The sequence below is a fragment of the Cydia strobilella genome, chromosome Z, assembly GCF_947568885.1.
Source record: "Cydia strobilella chromosome Z, ilCydStro3.1, whole genome shotgun sequence".
Lineage (NCBI taxonomy): Eukaryota > Metazoa > Arthropoda > Insecta > Lepidoptera > Tortricidae > Cydia > Cydia strobilella.
This window is the reverse complement of record NC_086068.1, coordinates 14,812,105-14,838,622: the sequence shown is the minus strand read 5'-3', so window position 1 is coordinate 14,838,622 and position 26,518 is coordinate 14,812,105. Positions and strand designations below refer to the sequence as shown.

Here is a 26,518-nt window from a genome sequence, read left to right as displayed (position 1 = left end):
ATATTATTGTTCATGAGTTGGGTAGGTGTGGTATGATATGTTGCCAAAATCAATCAATTCACGTCCATATTACATTACGAGTATTTCATAAAGGATTAATTATTTTACCGAACAAAACGAGAGCGCGGGTCATGTTATACAAGGTAATTATTATTTTTCCCCTCACTAGCTCGGAAAGCCGTCTTTTATCCTTTAAAACAAGCCGGGGAAAACGCATTTTATCCACTAGTGGGGAAAGTAATTTGACCTTGAAGCGTGTTTAAGTAGCTTTTGACAGATAACAAAACGTAAAACGCTCATAATAATAGTTCGTTCGATATCAATAATTATTTTATCTACACACATATCATAAACCCTCTATGATGCCTTCAAAATCCGTAAATAATGGCCAACATCAAGATAAACTGTTTTGTTACAGCAAATTTTTTATCTGTGAAAATGTTATTATTGCTAAATAATAACATCGATTTCGATAATATTATTTTATTCAAATTTCGAACATCTCTGAAAAACAAAGAAATTTGATTTGACCTCTATTCTAATAAAAGTCGAGATGAGGTTTTATTCGAAATGAAATGTCAATTGCATACAAATTTGACAAATCTCGCTTGTTAGTTGGTATCGAACGATATGGCAATCGACCCCCACTCTAGTTTGTCTCTGAATTATGAAAAAAGTTTTCTTTGCCGACATTTGACGTGCAGTTTATCTTTTAATTAGTTTGTAAGTAAAAAATAATTTGTTTTGTTGTTTTTAAAATAACTAGCAAAAGTTTCGTGTAAAATGTGCGATAAAGATATTTCGGAGACGCCACCTCATATTCGCGAATTCCGCCAGAGAGCAACTATATGCCCCAATGTCGGCTGTAATATGAGGTTAGTGAATATATCATAGAAAGTTTATAATATGTGTGTAGATAAAGCAGTGTATGTAACTGTACATAATTAGGCATTAAAACACTCGTGTGATTCCATTATGAAACTCACTACGTTCGTTTCATAAACCCACACTCAAGTTTTAATGCCTTTCATTATGTAGCAGTCACATAAACTACTAAAATAAATGGTTTGAGAATATAATAAAAAATACAAATTATAGCTTTATTTAATGATTTTAATAGTCATAAACCTTAAAATTCCATAGGGAATATTTGTTTTTTTATAATGATGTTGCATATAACTGACCGCACGAGTTGAGTCGATGCAATTTCAAAACGCATCGTCAGATATGTCAACATTGTCAAGTGTCAACAAAAATTTTACTTTAAAACCGTTCGTACCGACTCCGACTCTCGTAAAAATACATAACTTCCAGAGTTTTCTATTATAATATCGCAAAAAAATGAGTGATTCCAGTGATGAAGATGATCTAAGGCCAGGATTACATTCGTAAGTTTTACTTACGTAAGTAGGGACACAGCTATACTACAGAATGAGATATGAATATCGTTATCTCATTCTAGCAAATAGCTTTGTCCCTACTTACGTAAGTAAAACTTACGAGTGTAATCCTGGCCTAACGCCTGTGGATGTTGCACTTTCCTCGCTATAGTGAGGCGAAAAGTTTTGTGTTACACACGGGTGCAAATGTATTTTACTTCTCGTGTGTTGAAACACTCGCTACGCTTAGGATACTTTTTATAACCACTCGCTTCGCTCGTGGTTCAACTATAGAAACCTTTTACATGCTCGTGTTTCAATTCGACACTCGCGGGTAAAATACAACTTTGCACCCTTGTATAACAAATAACTATTTTTCTCAATCGATCCCATTTTTTTGTGTGGTCAAATGTCTACAATATGGGACCAAGAAAAAATGCTATTAATGTTATTTGAAGTAAACGTTACTTACTACAGTAGGTATAGGTAGTATAAGTACCCGTATAAAACTATAAACGTGGATTTAACCAATGATTTATTTAGTTAACCGATTTTTATACCATAACATGTTTGCAGACGATAATCCGGATCCCTCGACAATCCGCCACGGGTGTGCTTTTTGCCTGTTCGGATTAGCGAGGATAAACTCAATGTGGGTGAAGTTTTTCTGCAGCCGATTGTAGATTAAGCAAATTAAATTTGATGAACCCAGACTCGCCATCTCATATCAAATTGAACTTATAAAATTAGTTTCTGTCAAAGATAGTTTTTTTTATACTCATATTCTTACTTACCCCCGATTGTACCATCGCCCACACTGCTAACTTTGCTAACTGTACATTACATCGGTGGACATTATTACAAAAGTCATAAGGTCCACCGATGTACAGCAGTGTTGCTGTTTGTACCTACTTTACGCCCCCAAAGAATAGCTTTTAGCAAAGAATAGGATAGAATTTTTTATGAATGGTTATCAGTCGATCAGGTTTGTTTTGAGTTTTGAGGAATGTCTGTATGGGACCCATTGTTTTAAAGCAATACAAAAATCTGAAAAATCACAAATGATGATCAAAGTCTGGCACCCGCACTTTACTGACGAAACGCTTCATACAGAATGAAATTACATCGTGACGTCGCTATCGCTTTGAAGAGTTAGAAGCCGTGGAAAACAAGGAAATTGCGATTTTGTCGGTGAAATATTGCGTTTATATATATAGTTGCCATACATTTTTTTTTTCAATAAAATGTAAGGAATCGAATGGTACCATTATTTTTTTCCTATTTGCAAGTTATTTTTTTTTTACTGATGTATTTATTTATTAAACCCATATATTTCTTAAGTTTATAATTTATTGTGATAAATTGCTCATTTTCTATCAATTTATCTAGATTTAGTTATAAAATTCAACACGTGGAAGACGTGAGCCCCAAACTGGAAGGGTTAACTAGTAAATAAATAAATACCCGAAACTTTATATCACAGTTGCCATCAGATATATCGGAGAAGCCAAGGTACTTACAAATATCTGAACACGCCTCTATTGGCTCTATTGTCAAGGCGTTAAGAGTGCGTGTTCAGGTAGGTATTTTTGAGCACCTTGCATGGCTGCTCCGATTATCTGATGGGGACTGTCCTACAACCAGGTAGGTACTTGCAAAGTTTCATGTCTTTACGCGTTACATATATCGGCGTCTGGAGGCGTGTGTCCAATTCGTCAAAAATGAATTAAGGCGAGGTATTAAGAGGCCGGTGTCGATTTTAGTCGCAAAAATGTAAAATTGATAGATTTAGTCGGTGAAATTGTACACCTTTTGTTACCTAATTGAAATAACAAGTACTGGTTTCTGTTAGCACGTCTTCTTATCTTACCTTTTATCAGATCAATTTTTTGAAAACAGACTTACTAAATTAGTAATGTTGGCTTTTCTGATGGACGTTTAGGTAAACGCGCGTAAAGCACTGATTTTGTCGCTCTTATTTGTAAATTTCGAAAAGTTTGGACGGCTAAACATGGTAATTTTGTATTACAAATATCCTGTACTTGACGTTTATCAGACTACATTTTTATTATTATGACTTTGAAGTAGTGTAAATGAAAGTTAGACAAAATCAATTTTCTCCAGAAATTACTTCAAAACAAGTGTCAATTTCTCTGAAAATCGACTTAATTTCAACATAGTTTTGATACTTAAACAATCTACAACATTTGCTGAAACTATTCTTATACATCAATTTGTATAATTTACCACCATAAATTTTTGATGAATTCCTTCTTTTCATATATTACCGGTGACGCACGCTCGCGACCTCATTATTAAAAGGCAAGATGGGAAGACGTGCTAATAGAAACCAATACTTGTTTTTTAGATATTACGTAACAAAACGTGTATAATTTCAACGACTAAATCTATCGATTTTAAATTTTTGCTCCAAAATCGACTACGGCCCCTTAACAAACCGATTAGTGGTGTTATCGCACCTAAATTATCTACATATTTCAAGGGAACGTCATGCAATCGTTTATTCCACCATCGTGTTCGTGTACCTACTCGTATTCGTATTGGACCGCGAGCCAGGCGCAAATTTCGTCAGTCATCGCCTCCCGGGCGAAAACTCGTATAGCGGTGAACGGCTATGTATGATGAACCCTCGTGAACGTCAGCTCCCGCTCCGTTGGTGAGTTGAGGAATGGCAGCCACCGAAACGCGTAACACGGTCTTTCCACCGCGATACAACCGGCAGACGATTTGTTTTATTAACAATAGCATCTAAACTATCATCTGACAAAGTATCAAGCGGGAGGCAATGACAAAAAAAAATTATAGAGTTTATTTAGCCATTCCTCAACCCACCAACGGAGCGGCAGCTGACGTTCACGAGGGTTCATCATACATAGCCGTTGGTCATGGAAATCTGTTCCTGGCCCGCGGTCTATATATAATCGCGAGGTACCGGATGTACCGGTACCTATGTATGCATGTCGCTAGAAAAATAAATCTTGCCTGGATTTGTATTTCACAATGTAAGTACCAGACACACTGTGTTGCACCACTTGTTGCGTTTGGGCGTGCGGCGTGCGGTGCGGACTGCGGAGGTAGAAGTGGACTACGGAAAATATACCTAGTTTTAAAGCTTGGCGTGATTTGTGCGTGATATTCATGGCAATGATATTGTTTTTTTTAGTTGTGCTAGCAAATATTGAAGCGAACGACCTCACTGGTAATAGTAGTAATGCTTGGTACCCTGCAAGGCAACATTGAGCGCGCCCGCCAATAGCGCGCTGCGTCGGCCACACCCCTCGTCCGTGCAGTGCACATGCACCCCCACCCACCCTGTAATGTCGGCGCACCCTTACCAAGAAATGCAATCTCAATAAAATAAAAATTGACATCGATTACATTCTAAATCATTAGATCAATACTTATTATATTCGACCTACATACATCCAAACTCCAAACAAACTATCAACATAAAATAACGCTGAATCAATGTTCCTTTTCGTTTAGAGCGATATTATACTCGTATTCCTGCAATAGCATGCATGGGAAATAGTTATTTGTTATACAAGGGTGCAAAGTTGTATTTTACCCGCGAGTGTGGAATTGAAACACGAGCAAGCGAAAGGATTCTATAGTTGAACCACGAGCGAAGCGAGTGGTTCTAAAATAGAATCCTGAGCGTAGCGAGTGGATAAAATGCGTTTTTCCCCGCTTGTTTTAAAGGATAAAAGACGGCTTTCCGAGCTAGTGAGGGGAAAACATAATTACTTGGGTTGGATATGACGCCTAAAAATGGCTCGAGTAATCAAAAGCTACGGGCGGACATTCAAAACCTACTTGAAACAAATCTATAACCTACAATCAGCACTTCTAATAACAATTGTACCAAATAAAATTAAAGGAAAGTATAAAAATGATAAAAAGGGTATATTTAAACATTGCAAAGTTATTAACGTTTTTGATAGGTTTTGCTTGTCCTTAGTTACAGAGGAGTGCGAAATTATACCATCATTAGATAAAAATACTCGCTCCAGTAATTTGCGTACCTTAGATTATCTACCTGCATATACAACTCCAAAAAGTAACAATGTATACGGTAAAAGTGTTATTATTTTTACATGCCAAGTCTACAAGTTTGTAATGCGACAATATCAATAACTAGCATTTGACAAGTTATTTGTCAATGAGCAACACCCTTAACTGGGCATTGGTAAACCTTATCTCGTTGCAGTAAGGTATGCAAATGGTCAGTTAACATTGTTTACGATGGTAACTAGCAATTGTTTGACGTCAGACGTCACTCAAACGTCGAGGTATCTTGTGTAGAATTACCAGTCGAATAGAATTGTTAAGAAAAGTAAACAACGAATATTTTTTTAAATATGTATCGGATTAAAGAATAAATACTCAAGATGAGTTCAAAATAAAAAAAATCTGTTGGGGTGTCTCAGGTTTTCAGTGGCTCAAGTATACCGTGTATATGAAATATTTATTAGTGAAGCTTTTATTCAATCGCCCCAAATTTTTTGGGCTGTCTTTAGCAAGTCGCGTTACAGCGTTACAGTATTAGTAAAATTCTACTTTATTAAATAAAGTACATTTCTACAATATTTCACTTTACACTAATACACCTTTTAATAATAATAAAACAAAAATTAAGAAAACGGTTCATATGTCGTTCATTAATAGGTAAACCCCTTCAAATTATGGAAGAGCGGGGCCTTCTGCCACAAGTATATTTTATACTTAAAAGAAGGTTCCAACCCTATTGCCATTTAAATGCACATTGTAAACCAAATATTTTTTTTTTTTCATTTTCATTTATAGCTGAATAAAATAAAGCAGCCTTAGGTATTTCGTGCATTAGGTAATTAGGTATAACAACTTTAGGTGTTACGTGCGATAAGTATATTAGCTTTAGGTATTTCGTTTAATAGGTAAATCAAGTTTAGGGGTAGCGTCTATTAGGTATATCGACTTTCGGTACTTCATCCTTTAGGTATATCGACTTTAGGTATTTCGTTCGTTAGGTATAACAGCTTTAGGTAATTTATCCATTAAGTAAATTAACTTTAGGTATATCGTTATTTCGTTATCTTCGTGGATGCGAGCGGCACAGGATCGGTCGGAGTGGCGAGCCTTTGGGGAGGCCTATGTCCAGCAGTGGACGTCTATCGGCTGACATGATGATGATGATGATGATATCGTTAATTAGGTACATCAGCTTACGTGCATCATCCATTAGGTATATCAAGCTTTAGGTGAAACGTGCGTTAGGTAAAACGTGCATTAGGTACGTCGTGCACTAGGTGTTTCGTCCATTAGGTTAATTGAGATTAGGTATTATAAACTTAGGTCATTCAATGTTTAGGTAAAATGATCGTTAGGTAATTTAAAAATAGGTGAATCGAGCATAGGTGATTCGTCATTAGGTAAATCAATTTTCGGTATTCTGATATGTAACCGTGATAACAACAGGGAATATTACGCGAAACTCTGCGTAGGGGGCGCCAGGGCGCCACTACCACAATCTGAGGGTCCATTGCGAAACAAGAAAATGGAAATTTCGTTAGAGATAACGAACTCACTCACTCTTGCATATTGGAGCGATAGCGAGGCAGATAGCGAAATTTCGGATTCGCGTTCTGTAAAGAAACCGCCTTGATGCATCAATGTCATATTTTATTACCTCTGAAAACTTGTCAAAAACCTGTTAAAGGTACAGTATGTATAAGTTATTAATATTTATCAAACATAAGAAAAATAAAAAATAACGATTTGATGCCAAAAATGCCATACATATTGGAAAGAGCAGATTTTTTACTTTTTTATTTTAAGCATACCATGTGGAGTATCAAATGAAAGGGCTTTGTGAGTAGATCACAAATATATAACAAACTGTAACATTTTCACTACTTGGTCTAACAAATTATTACAAAACGTTCAAAGTTTCACAATCCACAGTTGATTTTGAACAGCTCTAAATTGAAAATGACTGAATAGATTGTTCCAAAATACATACCAAGTGACTCTGAATGGAATATCCTCTATATAATGTTAGAAAATAATTAACTAGATATATCCAAAAACAAAAAAAGTACATCATGTTGAATAACAGTATAATTTTCTGTTACATTAAACTGCAAGTACGAGTATTATTAAAACAAATAAAAAACCTGACTGTTTACATATATTTTTGAAATGGTCTTTTCACTAGCTTTCATTTTTTCATTTGGTACCCATATTGCTATAGTAAAAAAAACAATACCTCCCCCCCTCCCTTTTTCCATTAGCGGGCGCTGTTTTCAAAATATATATAGCGTTACTACCATAATTCTGACGAATTCAACCACACCTCATATGTCAAAAACCGTCCAGACGTTTGGGCTGTAGGGCGTACCAAATAAATTGTATTCAGGACATCATACTGAATGTACTGATACCAAATATACCCATGTCCGAGACGACATGAGCGAAAAGTAACCTAAAGCCTGTTCGGTAGTGCCCCCGCCAAGACAAGCAAAGCGAAGCGCAAGGGCACTACCTACCTTTTCTCGAAGCGCTTCTTCGTTTTTTTGAACCCTCATAACTTAGGTTTAGATTGGATTATACCAGATAAACAAAATTTTCGGGATGTGATGTCAATAGTGGACTTATTAAGCATAAAAATTGCATAGCTCTTATACTTTAGATTTTATTTATATCTAAAAAACCCCGATTTTGTCACTCATTCACTGATGATCATAAAAACCTTTAGGGTACTTCCTAGGAAGCTGTAATTTGGTATTTAAGATAGTATTAGTACACAAACAACAAAAAATTTCAAACTTGAAATTTTTAGCCCCTAAGGGGGTGAAAAGGGGGTTGGAAGTTTGTATGGGGAATCAATAACTTGAACCGATTTAGTTGAAATTTGGTATAAACTGTTAGTTATCTACGGCATCATACGTGATTTAGCTGATTTCGAATTCGTTTTGTTGTAAAACCGTAAAATATAGGCGCCTAATACAATATAATTTTAATTTATAATTAATATTTATCTTTCCACTTGAAACACTTGAAGTTTGCACGATATGGCTAGTGGTCGCTAGTCAGATCATGAAACGCCGGCATTTCATGATCTGTCTAGGAATATCACACCCTACTTATTTGATATGCTTAAACGTCGCCAGGCAAATCGTCAAACGTTGAGGTTTGAACGGTATCGCTAGTCAGATCAGGAAATGGCGGCGTTTCATGATACGCCTAGGAATATATCGATATGCCCGATTTTACGATCTGCCGCCGACATGTAGATAGTTTTTATTATGGGGAAGGATAAAGAATAGTTTTTAACCCGTAAGGGTGGAAAAGAGCGTTAGGGGGGAAAAGGGAGTTGAAGTTTGTATAGGGAATCAGTAAAAAGCAGATTGTATAAAAGATGCTCCCAGATACGTATTTCACGATTTTTAATAGTAAATTACCCCCAACCCTTTAAATTAGGAGATAGAAGATTGTCATAAGTAAGCAACTTACAATAATAAGTGAAATCCCACCAAAAACATTTTCATGTAAAATGTTGCCAAGACGAAACCATAAAGCTCGCACTCTCAAAAAGTTATCAGATCTCTTGTAGAGCCAAGCTTCTAACTCTCCAAGGCCTTACTTCACAAACTCTACACCTTAGTTAAAATATGTGGCTCACTATGCTTTATTTTACGTACCAATTTTTTGTGTCTCACTTTGTAATCCGTCCCATTTTAACAATTTTATTGGAATATCATTTTGTTTCTATAACATTAAATGATACCCATAAATATGGTTTATAATTTATAATCTACTTAAGTTTTCTTCATTAAAGTGGAGCTGGCGTATACGTATTTATAGAATAGCAAAGTAGTCTACTTACTTTTCGATACCTACGGTCCTTATTGCAAAACTTTAGATAAAGGTAACCTAACAATACTGTTTTACGCAACGAATATGAAAATACCTATGACCCGTATAGCCCTGAGGCGCCGCATACTATTTCCATATTTTGAAGAACCAATGACGTAACAAGACTAAAGCTAGGCACACGCACACCATGACACCACACACCGCGCCGGCGGCACGCACGCCATCTTACATGATCTTACGAAAATCACCTGTGCCAAACATACTTAACACAAGCAGAAATATAATTTAAATAAAAAATATATCTAATTGACCCCTACGAATAAAATCGGGACGCGCATTGCGCATTCCGCCTTAAAGTTGAGATACGAGCATCACAAACAAGAAGGGTACTGTAAAAATATTTTCCATAATGTCAATATCCAGGGAGGAAAATGAGGACTAGGTTTGTATGGAGAATCGATCGTCCCCTATTCTCTTAACAACAAAGAAAACGAATCGCCAAACCATTTCAAATCTAGATCTAGATGCATGCAATGACGGAAATCTGAGGAGACAAACATTAGAAAATTGAAACTAATTGAGGACTTCCCCTATTTATTTTAAATTTTTGAGTCAGTTCAAATTCAAGACAGTATTTATTTATTTAATCTTTATTGCACAAAAGAAAAACTTATCGTTCAAAAGTGGACTTAATGCCAAAAGCATTCACTACCGGTCAACCTTAAGGCAAAGCAGAGAGAGAGAGAGAGAGAGAGAGAGTATAAGTTTTTTAAACGTTTAATTTATTGTTTAAACTTATTCATTGGTAATTACACTTTAAGTAAGGTATACAATTTTTGAGACAAACAGGCAGCCGAGTTGGTAGCCTTGGGGTATGGAAGCCATAAAAATGATGTGGTAAACTATTTTGAATAATAATTGATACACGTTAAAGTTACCTGAATTAAAACTATTACTAAATACGGGTCATGCAGTTTAAAATACCCAAAATATTAATTTTGTTTTCGATAAAACCAATATTGACTGAACTAAACCCATGTTAGTGGCATTATAGTCCGGTGGCCGGCTGCATGAAACCCTACCTGATAAAAAATTGAAAATACCTACTCTGTGGGGGTAGCTGAATTTAAGTAGTATCAACTGGTCACACATTTTGTGCAAATGGCAAAAAAGTGGTACAAAAATTCATTAAAAAAACCTCATCGAAAAATAGAATGAAACTTGTATGATACAAGTTTTGTACTATCTTGTATGGTAGAATAGCTGCCTTTGAGGACAGCAAAAAAAAGTGGTCGGCCAAATCCTGTATTGCCAGGTTCCTGTGTCCGACCGAATTATAACTATCCCTTTCCCATCCCAGGGCGTGTCACTCCCCATAAAATTACGTCCCCTGGTATGCCGGCTAGTCCGGAGCAGGCATGTTCCTGGCTGGGTGTGGCGTCTCTTGTCTTGTCTTGTCTTGTCTTGTCTTGCTTAAACGTCTTTCTATGAAAACATAGTTAAAAACGTTATTTTAATGTTATCTAAAATATCCGTTTATTCGAATATTTTGAGTTGTATTATTCGAATATTTTCGGATATTATTATTGGCGGATATTCGAATATTATTCCTATCCGAATATTCGGATTGCAAACCCTACACGTGGCAGCTATATTTTACCTCATCAAAAAATAGAATGGAAAAAACGGATTATAATAGCTAACTTAAACCTGTTGACGTATGTCTTGGTCGGCTTCACCTTAGCCTGGCAGTTTTAGCAGTCCGGCCAGTGACCGGCCACATTTATTAAAAGAAGATTTACATATTGATAATATTGTTTCTTCATTGCTTAAACGATTTTTTTAAGCATGACAATACAAAAAAATAATACACCCACAGCCACACTGGCCGGAGTGCTAAAACTGCCAGGCTAAGGTGAGGCCGACCAAGACATACGTCAACAGGTTTAAGTTAGCTATTATAATTCGTTTTTTCCATTATATTTTTGATGAGGTAAAATATAGCTGCCACGTGTAGGGTTTGCAATCCGAATATTCGGATAGGAATAATATTCTAATATCCGCCAATAATAATATCCGAAAATATTCGAATAATACAACTCAAAATATTCGAATAAACGGATATTTTAGATAACATTAAAATAACGTTTTTAACTATGTTTTCATAGAAAGACGTTAAGCAAGACAAGACAAGACAAGAGACACCACACCCAGCCAGGAACATGCCTGCTCCGGACTAGCCGGCATACCAGGGGACGTAATTTTATGGGGAGTGACACGCCCTGGGATGGGAAAGGGATAGTTATAATCAGCCGGCTATGCAGCCTTAAGCCAATATTGGAAGATAGGTGGGGTAGGTTATGTCGTCGAGGGAGAGCGTTGGTGATAATATGCTTCTCGTCGTTTTCGTTTCGGTCTTCATAACATCTTGTGCCAAGCGAGGCCAATATCATCTTGAGATAACGTTTGCTCGTCGATTCGAGGTGTTGGTTCTTCTTCTTCTGATTCGCTGTCGGTTTCGTCCAGTTGATATATTTCTCTTGCTGCTTTGATGAATTCGCCTTTGTCGTCTGCCATGTTGAGCCACTCAGAGGGATGCCGGGATGGAGCTCTGTAGCTATATCTTATGCGGCTTCTAAGAGATGAGGTTTTGGGCGTCTTAGGATGTCCTAGGTAGCATTTTATCCTCTTTTTACACTCATCCTGCTTACTTTGATGGCAACAATTATCCTTTCTAACAAGTTGTCTGGCATTTTAAAGCACTGCAAAATTAGACAGTGTCTCTCTGACATAATTATACTTTGGCAAAATCAACAAATAGAATATGGATGTTTTGTGCCTACTTCCATTTCCTTTTCATCACCCATTTCAACAGTGCTGCGGTTCTAGCAATGAAAGCAATAATAACTATGAAAAAAAAAACAGGGACTTTGTCTAAAACTAATAATCACCAACAACAAAATAAAAAATTGCATTCGGGATATTTTTACTCTGCATGAGAATGCGATCTCAAAGCGAAAGCGATAAGGTGTCTCTGAAACTAGCATCTCACCGTTTTATGAGAGTTCTAGTAGCGCCCTTAATAGTTCTATAGCCCTAGGTGGTATTTTTTTCCATAGTTCTGCTGATTTACGCAAAAAAAAATTGAAACTTCGCATTATGGCACTCTAGCATCTCCGCCGTTATCAACGCCGCGCTTATTTTAGCGCTAGATTTACGAATTATATTACTTGGAATAAATATTTTGGTTTCATTTATAATTATCCGAAATTATCCGAAATATTCGAATATTCGGATAATACAAATTGTATTATTCGAATTATCCGAATAAGAAAATTGGACGGATATTGCAAACCCTAGCCACGTGGTACCACAAATTCGGTCGGACACAGGAACCTGGCAATACAGGATTTGGCCGACCACTTTTTTTTGCTGTCCTCAAAGGCAGCTATTCTACTATAGGTATACAAGTTTCATTCTATTTTTTGATGTTTTTTTGGATGAATTTTTGTACCACTTTTTTGCCATTTGCACAAAATTTGCCAAGTTAAGCCGCGGCCTACCAAGAGCAGTTGAAGCTACTAAAAGTCAGCTACCCCCACAGAGTAGGCATTTTCTATTTTCAATTTGTTTTCTCGTACGTGTTTTTTTTTCGAATTTTTTTCGATGTGAGTTTGAATTCCGTACGATATCATGTCGTGATAGCACCGCTAGAAAGTATGACACCCCAAACTCCAGGATTTTGTGTTCGATATCTACCTTTGTAATAAACTATGTAAAATTATATCAGCTTTCGTTTTACAGAATGGCAACAATGATTTCATCGTTTTCCTGCTTTCGTAAACATGCATTCTGTTTCCGTTTAGAGCAGTTGCAGTTTTAACAATCCTCATCATGCAAATAAATAATTCATGAGCGTGATCTGGACTGGCCTGAGATAAACAATCTATGACGTAGCTGCGTGTAAAGTGATTCCTTTTCAAATGTACTGTACCTGTGCCTGATACCAACATGGTAAAGTTTATATGTACGCTCCGAGAAATGACTATACACTTCTGCAAAAAGAGTGAAAAGCAGGCTTTTCCTGCAAGTTGTTGATTGTGAGTCCCAAGCAAGCGAAAGATAAGAGCTTGAGGCAATTTTGGTCTCGTGTTACTGTTACACATAGGTAGAATTTTCACATCAGCAGACAAAGAAAAACAATCCAACATGAAAAAATTTAAAGCCACCTTCATAACTGATAAGTTACGCAGGCGGTGTTCACATCAATACTTGTAAGTAGAAGCAAGCAGGGTGTTATAAAGACTGTATTCATTTATTTATTTTAAACTTTATTGCACAATTAAAACACGTATAAATGGCGGACTTAATGCCTCAAGGCATTCTCTACCAGTCAAAAATAGGGCAAAACAGAAATTCTCGAATGTGGGTGCAGTGTGAAAAATAAATAGGAAAACAATTTTTTAACAACCATACTCGTAACAACTACTTACTGTACTTGTCTATTTTGGACAATGACAACATTATTTACAATATTACACAAATTATATTACTACATAATAGACATATTGCTATATAAATACCAAAATATGTACATACATATTGCATATGCATATGCGCGGAGGACTAACTCACTTGTGCTGCACTCAGCAGGTGCTTGTGAAGCATGCGTTTGAAAACAAACTTGTTTGGGGCTTGTCTAATTGTCAGGGGAAGTGCATTCCAGCTTGAACAGTAAAGTAAAGGAAGATGAAATATAACCACTATGGTGAGGAAGTACGGCAAGTTTAAGAGACCCCGGTCTCTTAAACTTGCCGTACTCCCTCACCAGGAACGAATTTTATTTGGACCAAAGGTAATCAGGAGCGGAAGGATCGAATAAGATAAAGAAAAGAGTACATAGAATTCTAAGAGACCTGCGCTGGCGTACAGGAAGCCATTTCAGTTCATGACGATAGTGGGAGATATGGTCAAATTTACGCAAACCGAAAATGAAACGTATGCCATTATTGAGAGTACGGTCGAGCTTGTTTAGAGCATCCTGGGAAATGTTGGTAGTGCACACATCAGCATAGTCTATTAGAGGCAAGATCAAGGCCTGCACCAGCAACTTCTTGGTACTCACCGGCAAGAAGTGCTTAAACCTGTATAAGAATCGCAATGTTCCAGTGACCTTACGCGTTGCTTCCGTGAGGTGTCCATCCCACGAAAGATTCTTGTCAATAACAAGGCCGAGATCCTTCACCTGGTTAGAGACCGCGATCACCGAGCCATCAAACACGATCGGTGCGACCGGAACAGCTTCCAACTTGAAGAGTTGACGCGAGCTCCCCGCAATGATGGCCTGGCACTTTGAAGGGTTAACAGAAATGCCAAAACTACGGGACCAGACGGCGATGTGAGCCAGGTCATCATTGAGGACAGAAATAGCTTCATTCACCTCATGTACCTCTGCTTGGGCGTACAGTTGCAGATCGTCTGCGTACAAATAGTGAGGTTTAAATGTATCGTTAAGTATAGAGACAACTAAGCCGTTTTGTTTTGGTATTAACATTTTATTTAAAAATTACACGTGTTTTTTAATAAATGTTCTTAATAAGGTACACATTTCGTCCTGAGAGCTCGACGTAAAGCATGGTTTAGACAAAATTTACTCAATTCTCCCGAGTAACAATAACGACGTCTGACAAATACTACAAGAAAATTTACGATGTGTGAACAAAACGATATTACACAAAAAAACCGGACTATGAAAGCCGCAATTACACATGATTCGTAAAGCGAAACATCTGGGCATAGTGTAATAATTTCTTTAGTAAAAAAAAAGTTTGGGTCTGTGCATGGTGGCCTTTTAGAGAATATGGTATGTTACTTACGACAACTCCGACTTTGGCATCCAATATAACTATCATGGAGTGTTTCTATCGATCTGCTCTAGCCATGGTTCAACGCCATGAATGTCCGTTAGGCTTTGGATTTTGGTAGATTCTTTTAGCTGTCTCCCTCATTCCGCTTGCGTCAGAAATTAGAGGGAATCCAAAACGTACGTGAAAAAAAATCGAATTTATGTAAAAATAAAAATTTACCACATTTATGCCGCAGCTGCTCAATTGAGCAATCATGAAGAGGACACTTAGATTAACATGTTTAGGCAGCTTATTAACCTTTTGTTTCATAAAATTGTACCAAGGAATGAAATGAATGAATTTGCTAGACGATATCGAAAGCATCATAAAGCCCCTAAAAGAAAAAAAAACGACAGATATGGCTTAAAAATACCCTCAGATCAAACCCCTAGAACATAGTAATACAAAATAATATACATATCAACAGTTAGACCAGGCCCCTATTTCACCACACCAACATTTGTCAGTGACATGTGTCGAGTGACAATTGTCAAGTGACAGGTGTGACAAGTGACAATTTCGTAAACTGTTTTTGTATAGAAGTGCTTATAAACATGACAGGCATTTTGTTACAATTGTCCATCTTTCATTTAATGACAATGATTTGGTGAAACAAGAGTAATTTTTTCATGTCGACATATTTGTCAATTTGTCGGTAATTCTTGACATGAGATTGGAGCTGTGTTAGGCTTGGGTGACAATTGTAGTGTTTTCGTTGTAAGCAAATCCCGTTATCAATGTGCTCATTGAAAATTTACGTTGGCAAAACTTCGTACCCTAAATTTGCCTTTACTAGAGTACAAATAAAAATCGCTTTAATTCGCTTTTAAATTCTTAAGTAGCATTAAATCAGAATTCCGCTATAAATTGTATCATAGGCGTTTAGTAATTCAACATTTAGGATTAGGAATAAGTATAGTCATCATAATTTAAAAAAAATGATGAGAAGTAGGGGACCGGTAGCAAAGTTAGATATGTTTAGGTAGGTATTGGTTTTTTAATAATTTAAGACGAAGTTGAGCATCAACAGTGGATTTTAGTTAGAAAATGAAACTCCGCGATAGCAATAGTAGTAGTATTTATAAGGAAATATATAAAGTACGAATAGATTTCTACACTATTGTCATTGACTTTGCATTTGAAGAAAATAAAACTTAAAGTAAGTAACAAAATCATAGTTCTCTGACGCCTTGTCAACAAATAATGTAAGTAGGTAGAGTTAGACCATGATAAGTGCAACAATTTTGATAACACACGCAGTACGCAGTGCAAGTGTTATTTTAAACGTCAAGCTTCTTTGAAATTACGTATAAATTAACAACTATGGATTTATTTCCGAAATTCTATTATTTTATTTATTATTTATACTCGTATTATAAATAACACTTTCACTGCCTATGCTATTAAAATCCTTACAGACTTATCTTGGTCTAACTCGAATCTATACGCTGCATAACTAAGTTAGTGATGACAACACGACACGGCACATCGAAATCGAAACCAACGATCCATTGTCAAGATTTGACAAATACGTCGACTTAAAAAGTACTCTTCTTTCACAAAACTATTGTCATCAAATTTAAGATGGACAATTGTACCAAAATGCATGTCATGTTTATATACAATTCTATACAAAGCAATCTACGAAATTGTCATCTGTCACCTGTCACTTGACAATTGTCACTCGACATGTCACTGACATTTCAGGCATAGGTATTATCTCTTGTTTAAGCAGGTACCTCCATAGATGCGCTCTAGTTCCTTCCACGTGTCTTTAGCGCAATCAATTCGCATGATTTTTTGCAGAATGTCATCGGTCTTTTCATCGCTAGTTGCCTGCGCATCGTGAGCGCCAATTATGGTATTTCTGTTTTAACTTCGAGAATATCAACTTCCCGGCACTTGAGCACTATTAAAATTTTAAGGTGTTGTAATATTGGGAGGCTAATTTCTCTACTCTCGTGTTTAATGCTTGCGTGGTCCATTTTACTCGGTTACACTTTAAAATTAATATTTAGAGAAAAAATAATCTTGTTTCTGTTTACGACATTTTTTTTGTCTGACAAAACAACAGTTGCCAGGTAACAACATTATAAATAAATAAAGTTCTTGACAAGCTAGGTATATGCAACCTGTATGCAACCTTGTATCAGTTTTATAGTGACATCAGCTGGTGACGTAGTTTCCATAATCGGAAGTCTCCTTTACGCAATTTTTCTTTCTTTCTTTTAAATTGACCGTCATCCTCCATCTTTACTGACGTTAACTATATTCCTAGTGTCCCCCCCGATATCGACCATCTCTCAATACGAAATACTAATGCAATTAATGCAATCGTTATTATCGTTATTACTTCGGTGTTATGACGTATTAAACATAGCGGTAGCGGCAGTAGCGGTGCATCTGAAACGTAGTTTTATATTGATACGTCGAATGTTCGAATGCCCCAATTTGTCGATTTTGTCGAACCGATCTGACATTTTCATTTTAGTACAAAATTGGTACAAAAGCATCGAACTGTCATGTTATCTGGGATAAAAAAAATCTCAGCAGACCTTATTCGACTTACATCTTTACCGAGACTTGTGGGACTGTAGAGGACAGGCAAGCTAATGGGAAGAGAGTTCTGTCACAGTTACATACCTACAACTACATAGTCTCAGTGATGAATTCCCGATCCTGATCGATTTCCGACACAGATTAAGAAACCGTTATCGATTTTATTCGCAAAAATGTAAAATTGGTAGATGTAGTCACTGAAATTGTACACCTTTTGTTACGTAATAGAAATAACAAGTACTGGTTTCTATTAGCACGTCTTCTCATCTTGCCGTTTAACAGAATTTTTTTTCGAAAACAGACGCACTAAATTAGTAATGTTTTTTTTTCTGATGGACGTTTAGGTAAACGCGCGTAAAGCACTGATTTTGTCGGTCTTATTTGTATATTTCGTAAAGTTTGGACTGTTAAATATGGTAATTTTGTATTACACATATCCTATACTCCACCTTTTACAGAGTACATTATTATTATTATGACTTTGAAGTAGTGTAAATGAATGTTAGACGAAATCAATTTTCTTCAGAAACTTCAAAACAAGTGACAATGTCCGTGAACATCGACTTAATTTCAACGTAATTTTGAAACATAAACAATCTACAACATTTGCTGAAACTGTTCTTATACATCATTTTGTATAATCTATATACCATCATACTTTTTTGAAAACTGCCCCTTATCTTCATATACCTATCACCGGTGACGCACGCTCGCGGCCTCATTTTTAAAAGGCAAGACGAGAAGACGTGCTAATAAAAACCAATACTTGTTACTAAGATATTACGTAATAAAAGGTGTACAATTTCAATCGTTACCGGGCTCTTAAGTGTTGCCAAACTAATATAGCACCTACCACCTAGTCGGTCACTAAGTTCTAGCTGTTGTACTATTAGTTATTATGTGCTGTTACTAGGTTTTCAACTGATTAATAATAAAATAAAGCTTAAAATAAAAAAAGTTTAGGCACAGTTTGATAGCTTATTTCGTAATGATCAAAACATGATATAATAATATAAAATTGGGATGGAGAATTTATGGGAATCCTTGGATTCATTAGAAAGCTCCAGATTGCATGAAGACGTAAACACGCGGTCAAATCATGATAATTATACTTTACAAAAGTGTGACCAATGCATTCTTGCAACTTTGCCAGAAGGTTCAATTGCTTGTTTTAATGACCCCTACATTACCACAAATTTTGTGACCTCCTTTTTTTTTACTCGTTAATACCTAAGACATTACATTGCACAACCTCCAAACATTGCATATTTTTCAGTTTCGCGCGAAAACACAGGACCACTACACACACCACTGACACAGACCACTGTGGGTTTAGAGTTTAGACAATTGGGCAGGAATTAGGTTGTATTGTAAGCATGGTATTTATAAATAAGCTTTACAACTGTATACATGAATAATTAAAAATCGCAACCTATTTCCTTTTATTCCGAGAAAACTGGTAAAAGAACTTAGTAACTAACTAGGTATTTCTCATATCGCTTAGGTACGGCACAGAATAACTAATAGTACTACCGTGGTACGGTGACAGATATCATCTAAATACAATTTATAACCTTAAAACATGCTTAAAACGCATAATATGTATTGAGATGACAGGCTGTCACCATACCCAAAAGCTATGTGAAAAATATAAATATATCGAGTTACTAACTTTTTATAGATTTTAAGCCTTAATAACTTTCAAGCATGTTTAAATAAAACAATTGAGTTGAGACTGTCGGACTACACACACATATGTATAATATATGTAGATTAATTAATTATTAGTCAAAATCATTTCAAATGGGGTTGGCAACTGTCAAAGGTTTGCATAGATGGCGCCATTTTGGCTTGCGCCTTTCTCTAGTTTTGTTCTAAGAGATTTGGCTTAAAGGGCTGGGGCATCCAGCCATAAAATTCCTAGCTATGCTGGCGCCATCTGTTAAATACTTCGACCGGCCGACCCCAATGGATGCTCTTTAATACAATGCAGAAAGAATAACAAATACGCTCATTGTCAAGTCTACCTAAGAACACTTCCCGTTGATGTGATACATCGTGCTGATCGTGCACCGGGAAACTCTAACGGGCATGAAATAGTTGCGGCGTTGCGTGCGCGCAGGGCCGGGCCGGGCGTCGCCCCGCCGACCAACTCCCACGAGTCAACGAACGCGCAAAGGAAATGGGACGTCTAGACCAGAGTGGCTCAATTAATCGGAAGATTGGTCACAACATATGCGAATTGCGCCCAATGCAGTACGCCGTACTGCACTCGGTACCTATAAAGCGACAACATACATAACTAGACGTTGCCGAGACATTTCTCACTTCCCGACGCATATTGACAATGCTGTGGTCGATCAATGGTCTGCTTAAGGACAACAAAAGAGCATTTAGTATTTAGTTACAAAAATTGCGAGTGCATTAGTCATGCTGTCATTAGATCCACGAGTCGCCTCACTCGAACTCGACACGTTCATGTTGTGACTAGGTACGATTCCATTAAGTCGCCTTCCACTGAATTTGCAACAAATTGGACGCGATCAAAAGGGGTTCGGCCGCTTTAACAATATGCTTTACAAATTGACTATTCAATTCATATTAGTCTCGGCTCGTGGTCAAGCGCCCGCAAAGAAGATCGAGTGGCATTGTGCGGAAGTCTATAATTCACGTGGAATAAAGGGCGCGCCGAGTCGGGAGATGCACCGAGGAGAAAGTGCACTTTCAAAAGTCAGCGGGAGGGTTGGCAGGCGCGTGCCGCGTGCCCGGCGCGAGCCGTGGACGTGCTTCCTGCACCTGCACTCTACTGATCCAACACTCTCCAGCACCACTCTACCTTTGTCCGCGCTCTTCAATATATTAACGCGCTCCTCGCATCCAGCACCGAACCACCACCGCAGGAATGTGATTTATTTGCAAATAGTTGGATGGATCTGTGCAAAAGAGTGTATGAAGTTCTGTGAGAGGATGGATAAACAATATTATTTGTATTTATCAAAGTCTATGATTATAGGTACTTACTTATGACACAGTCACAAGTGTAGGTATTTACGAAATAGTTGTATTTTTCCTCCGGTGCACTATATTTTTTACTATCCTGTATGTAATATTCGGAATATACTATATGTTTCTCTTTAAAAAGGGGTATGTACCTATGATTGTATATTCACGAAAGAACAAACGGCACCCTGATTGTAATGATTGTCTAAGAAGGAGTACGAATTTCACCATAACGATCATTTAAAAAAACGGTCAACTTATGAAACAAGAGAACGGGCATAGGTCATTGGGGATATCAGAGAACAGGATATGTTCAATTTGCTTTGTTAGTGCCATCGCTGTGCAGTGTGCACGCGGAAACTTGCTGCTTGTCATGTAATGGAACCCACAGAAGGACGCGAAGGCGTGATTGATCGTCTCGACAAGGACCAAACCATGACTATCATGAAGATTTTTCAGTTTGCCAAATCATATCAGACTATCAGACACATTCACCACTTTTTTAATTGACCGATAAATATGAAGTTTTTTTTTTGATGTGTTGATGATGACGTAGGTGTAGGTAAGTACCAAGTACTGTCGAGGCCAAAGATATGTTTACACTTTTGCAGCTTACTCCTGTGTAATAATGCGAAAAATGATATATTTGACGTACACTGTACCAGATCACATCTCATGAAATTTTTATAATTAATTGTTTTTTTTTTTCATATCTCATGCTCTGAAAGTGGGTTGTTGTTGTTCTTAAAAGTGCGCAGAAAGTGATACTTTCTGCTCTAGTGCAGAAAAATGTTGTACTCCTCTTCGTCCCCGTCCCACGAGCAACTTGGTGGAAACAAAATTGAAAAATAGTGTCTTTATTTCCCCGCCTGGAACAATTGGTAATTGTTCTAATTTTACTAATCCCGCATTGAATCGTTTTTTATCAAAAAAGAAGTAAGTAAATTGTTAAAATAAATTATTCTTGATTTCTTTTGTTGAATTGTATTTACTCGATATCATAAGGCGGGAACCAAAAGGAATACACCAAAAATATTTTTTTAAACCATAACCTTGCGTAAATGAGCAAAGGCAGTATCTTAAACAGCCACAGTTAAACGTTTGTACGATATTAAATGAGTTTTTAAAGTTATTTATCAGTTTTAGCACTATATTCGTGAAAATAAAATAAAATATAAGATAAAAATTGCTTATTTTATTCATTAAATTGTTATTTAATATTTAAATTACTTTAAATACTTTTATTATGTTGGCTAAATTTTAGTTTTAGTTTAAAAGTTTTAGAACGAAAAAGTGAAAAATTAAAAAGTAGGAGGCAATCCCGCTGATTTTGAGTTTGTTTAAATATGTGTGTTTTCGTAAATATTGCAATCTTAATAATTTTCGCTAGGGGTTATTTATCTTCACACATTACGGTTACGGTTGCGCAAAAGATTAATTTATAATAGCTAGATTTTTAAAGTATAATTTTAATAAGACATGTAAAGATAATATATGCAGAAATCCTAGAAATATTCTACCCTGAAGAAGGTAAAATAGAAAAAAAAATAGCCCGGTTTTTTATTTCAAACGATTATTATTATTATCTGCAAGCACATCGTCATTTTCCCTGAAACGAGTAAAAAGCAGAATCAAAGAAAATTTACACAATAGGCTACATGACAATTCTTTATGAATGGTATCAATCGATCAGGTTTGTTTTTAGGAAAGCAATATATACAAAAGTCAGAAATGATAGTCAAAGTCCGACAGTCGTACTTCACTCGCGAAACGCTCCTAACAAAATGATAAGTGAACGTGACTTCAAGATCACTGAGAGAACTGCTGAATCGGATAAAATGTAAGGAATCGAATGGTACTCTTACATTTTTCCTGTTTGGTACACTTACTTAAATGTATTGTAGTTTTGTATTGCTCATCTATTTTAGGTTGGTTACTTGACCATATTCACGGTTTTTTTTATAAAAAATATATTTTGCGAAAGTAGTGTTATTTTAGTTTCCGTCCACCTATGGAGCTACTGAGCTAATTTTATTGAATTGAAAATCGATTATATATTTCGTGTTTAGTTCTTATGTTATAGTTATATAAATCATTTTTAGTTGGTTATATAGCTTCTGCCCGCGACTTCGACCGCGTATAAGGTGAACCGTGGTAATTGCCACTGTGGGGTTATTGTGTCTATTCGAGTTATATTTTAAACAACATTAGTTACTACAGCTCCCTCCAAAAAGACAAAAAGGTTAGAACTACTTGGAGGACAACACGTAACATAGAATGCGTTTTACCGAATAATATTCAAATAGTTGGCTATTTTGAGAATTAGTTTCACCCCAGACCTACACGGTGTATAAGTCAACAAAATCCGTTTACATCCTTGTTCTTATTTAGATTTGGTATTTTTTTTTGTTAGCCCGTTATAGTGTTCCACTGCTGGGCAAAGGTCTCTCCTCTTGATCTCCACAACTCCCGTAGTTGTGCTTTTTCCGGCCAGTTATTAATGAAGGTGTCTAAGTCTCCGTCTGGGCCTGCCACGTCCGCGCTTTTTTGCAGCATCCACTTGGTGGCTATACTAGCCCACATATCCGGATGCATGCTGCAGACGTGACCCGCCCAGTTCCACATCAGCCTAACGGTCTTCTCCCTCACGTCAGCTATGCCTGTTTTTGAGCGCAATGTAGTAATTTGAGAATATTTAGTAATAAATGACTAAGACAAATTATGTTATAATTTGTCTTAATCTTTTTTAATAAGAAATGAGATAATTGACTGAAACATACGAACCACAATTTGTATTAATAATACTTCTGTTATTGAAAAAAAACCATGTCAAATTCTTGGACGATATTTTAACTTGGCAAAATGAGTCAATAATGTTGAGGTAATTGCGTCTATGTAACGTATACTTGATACGTAGTTTTAGCAGCTATTTAAGAAATTTTCGACAGTAGACAAGCTCGCGAAGAAAATTTTAGCCCTTCGAATAGACAAACTTTTCTGCTTGCCAAGCTTTGCAATATAAGGAATACATTTTCCAGTAACTTTTACACGAAAAACACTTTCGCCCGCACTAAAATAAAACCTCTTTGATTTTTTTTGTCTCTTCTCTTCTCTTCTTCCTGCCCTTATCCCACGTTATGTGGGGTCGCCACAACATGTTTTTCTCTTCCATTCTCCTCTATCTTTCGTCACCTCAGCGCTCACTCCTTCCTTTCTTATATCCTCTTTCACACAATCCATCCATCGTTTTTTGGGTCTACCATTCGCAACATTCATCCTTAACATTCTTTTGCCTATATGGCATTCATCCCTCCATCCCTCCTCATCACATGCCCATACCACGCTAACCTACTACTTCTCATCTACTCGGTTACTGGTGCTACTTTCAAACTTCCCCTAATATACTCATTCTTAATCCGATCCTTTCTCGTCACTCCACACATCCATCTCAACATTCTCATTTCCGCTGCGTGCACTCTTCTTTCATCCGTCACTTTCGTCGCCCAGCATTCTGATCCATACATTCCAACAGGTCTCACGATCGTCCTGTAAATTTTCCCCTTAAGTTTTAGAGGCATTCGTGGATCGCAAGTTGTTCCAGAGACCTTTCGCCATTTCATCCATCCCGCATTTATTCTATTTTTCACGTCACGGTCGATGCGTCCGTCACTCTGGATCAATGACCCAAGGTACCGAAAGTCGGAGCAGACTGGTAGGGATACACCTTCTAAGGCAATGTGGGAAAAACTGGATAGGATAGACCACAGAAATCACAGACCGGGTGCTGCGCCTGCGCAGCTGCCCTAGCACTATCGCATATTCTATTATCTGTCGCACTCATGTTGTAAGGTGGACGTGTATAACATTCGTACCAAATGGCATCGCTTTACCCCAAAATGTCATACCGTTTCCCAATAGAAAATGGACAAGATCGAATCTGTTCGAATCGGGTCTGTTACTAGTTTTCTTTGTTGAAAATTGTTATTAGTATAGAAAGAAAATAAAGCCAGTAGAAGTTTTGTATGTACTTAATATTGAACTAGTACCAGACATAGATATTTAAATGTTCATGTCGTATTTTATGTTATTTCAGAGAGTTGTTTAATAAAATGAGAGCATAACTTAATTGGAATGTATGGCGGCAGCTAGGCTCGTGTGACTCATCTCATAAGAGAACACAAAAGCATGTGTGTACAAACAATTTACCTACTTAGCTGGTACATCAGCTGCCGACTGTACCATGAAGATTTAAAAAATAGTTTATAAGTTACCGCTTTTTAGTTAGCTTGTTGACTTGTTTAAGTACTTAAATGAGTTGAATGTTACTATCATCAAGTCGAACCAGAGCTGGCATACCGCGAACCCGATGTCCGATTGACTGACAATCTCATGTCAGGCAAATCTCATCATTTCACTAATTGAGAGGTGGGGGTCGAAATATCCTCAAAATCCGAGACGTAAATAATGGAAATGGACGCCGACGACAATGCGCATTAAGTAATAATTATCAGAAAAAAACCTAATTAGAAACCAGAAGGTAAGTCCTGCCATATGTTACAGTTACAGTACCGTACCTGTCGATAGATACATTGCAGAATCGCTCTTGCACACTTGTTATTTATAATGTAATAGCGATAGAGGAGATAGGTACGTCGTGTTTTAATTTCACTTTTCAATGAATGGGTCGGCTGTGGATATGGGAACAACACGATAAAAGGCGAATTAAAATGCAACGTAGATACAAACTATCTACCTAAACTTGAATCAGTCAGACGCGACGCAGATGATATCGATTTCATGTACCTATTCTTTCTGCATTATACGTATTGTACGGTACAATACGTACCTCGCTAACGTTAGGTTAGGTAGGTACAGTCAAGGATAGAAATGTCGATGCGAGCAATTAACCATAAATACTATGTACACCTAATAATCGGCATACACGTCGTCGTGTAACTCGTACAAATATTTTTGTTAAATGGAGTTGGCAACTGCCAAAGGTTTGCATAGATGGCGTCAGCATAGGTTTTACCTGTCTTCAGTTTTGTCTGGATTTGGCTTATAAAGGGCTATACTAGAGAGCATCCAGGCCATAAAATAATAATAATAAAAAAGTATTTAACACAATTCTAGGGATTGACAGGCAGGTAAAACCTACGCTGGCGCCATCTGTAAAAAACTTGAACCGGCCAACCCCATTAGGGACCGCATTCATATACCCTTGACTGGCTGTACTGTACTGACTGTACTGAGTGTACGGTAGACGTAAACACTCAACCTTGCAAAAGTTAGCATTATGCGAGGCGTAGACTAGCAAGAACTTGCATGCAATTTACGTTACACTGCCGGCTACTAAGGTAACTTGCATTCAACAGTTTGATCAGATACCTACCGCTTACCGCACCGCAATGTAATGAAAATTGCATACAAGTTCTTGTTAGTCTATCTAAACCTTGGTTTATAAACTAGGACGGCAATGCAAAAAAAGACTAGTTTAATTGACATGTTGTTATTTTTTTTATTACTTATACCTACTTACTTGTTATAACGTGCACTGACACCAAAAATGTAGTATTTTCTATAAAAAGGGACCTTATTGTCGATGGCGCTTACGCCGCACAGCGTCGCGCGGCATTGTATTTATATTTGAGCATCGTTTATAATGCGCCATCGACAATAAGGTCCCTTTTTATAGAAAATACCACAAATGTTTACATGTGTCGGCGAAATGCTGTTAGGTCCTATGTATAAATCATACATTTACAGTGTACACCTACCTACTTGTTGAAGGTAAGT

General features: G+C 36.9%; 1 protein-coding gene across 3 annotated transcripts in view; it reads right to left on the bottom strand.

Moving 5' to 3' along the window:
* The window catches only part of LOC134754252 (insulin-like growth factor 2 mRNA-binding protein 1), a 112,748-nt gene that overhangs the window by 59,345 nt on the left and 26,885 nt on the right, over positions 1–26,518 (bottom strand). The window lies entirely within an intron of this gene.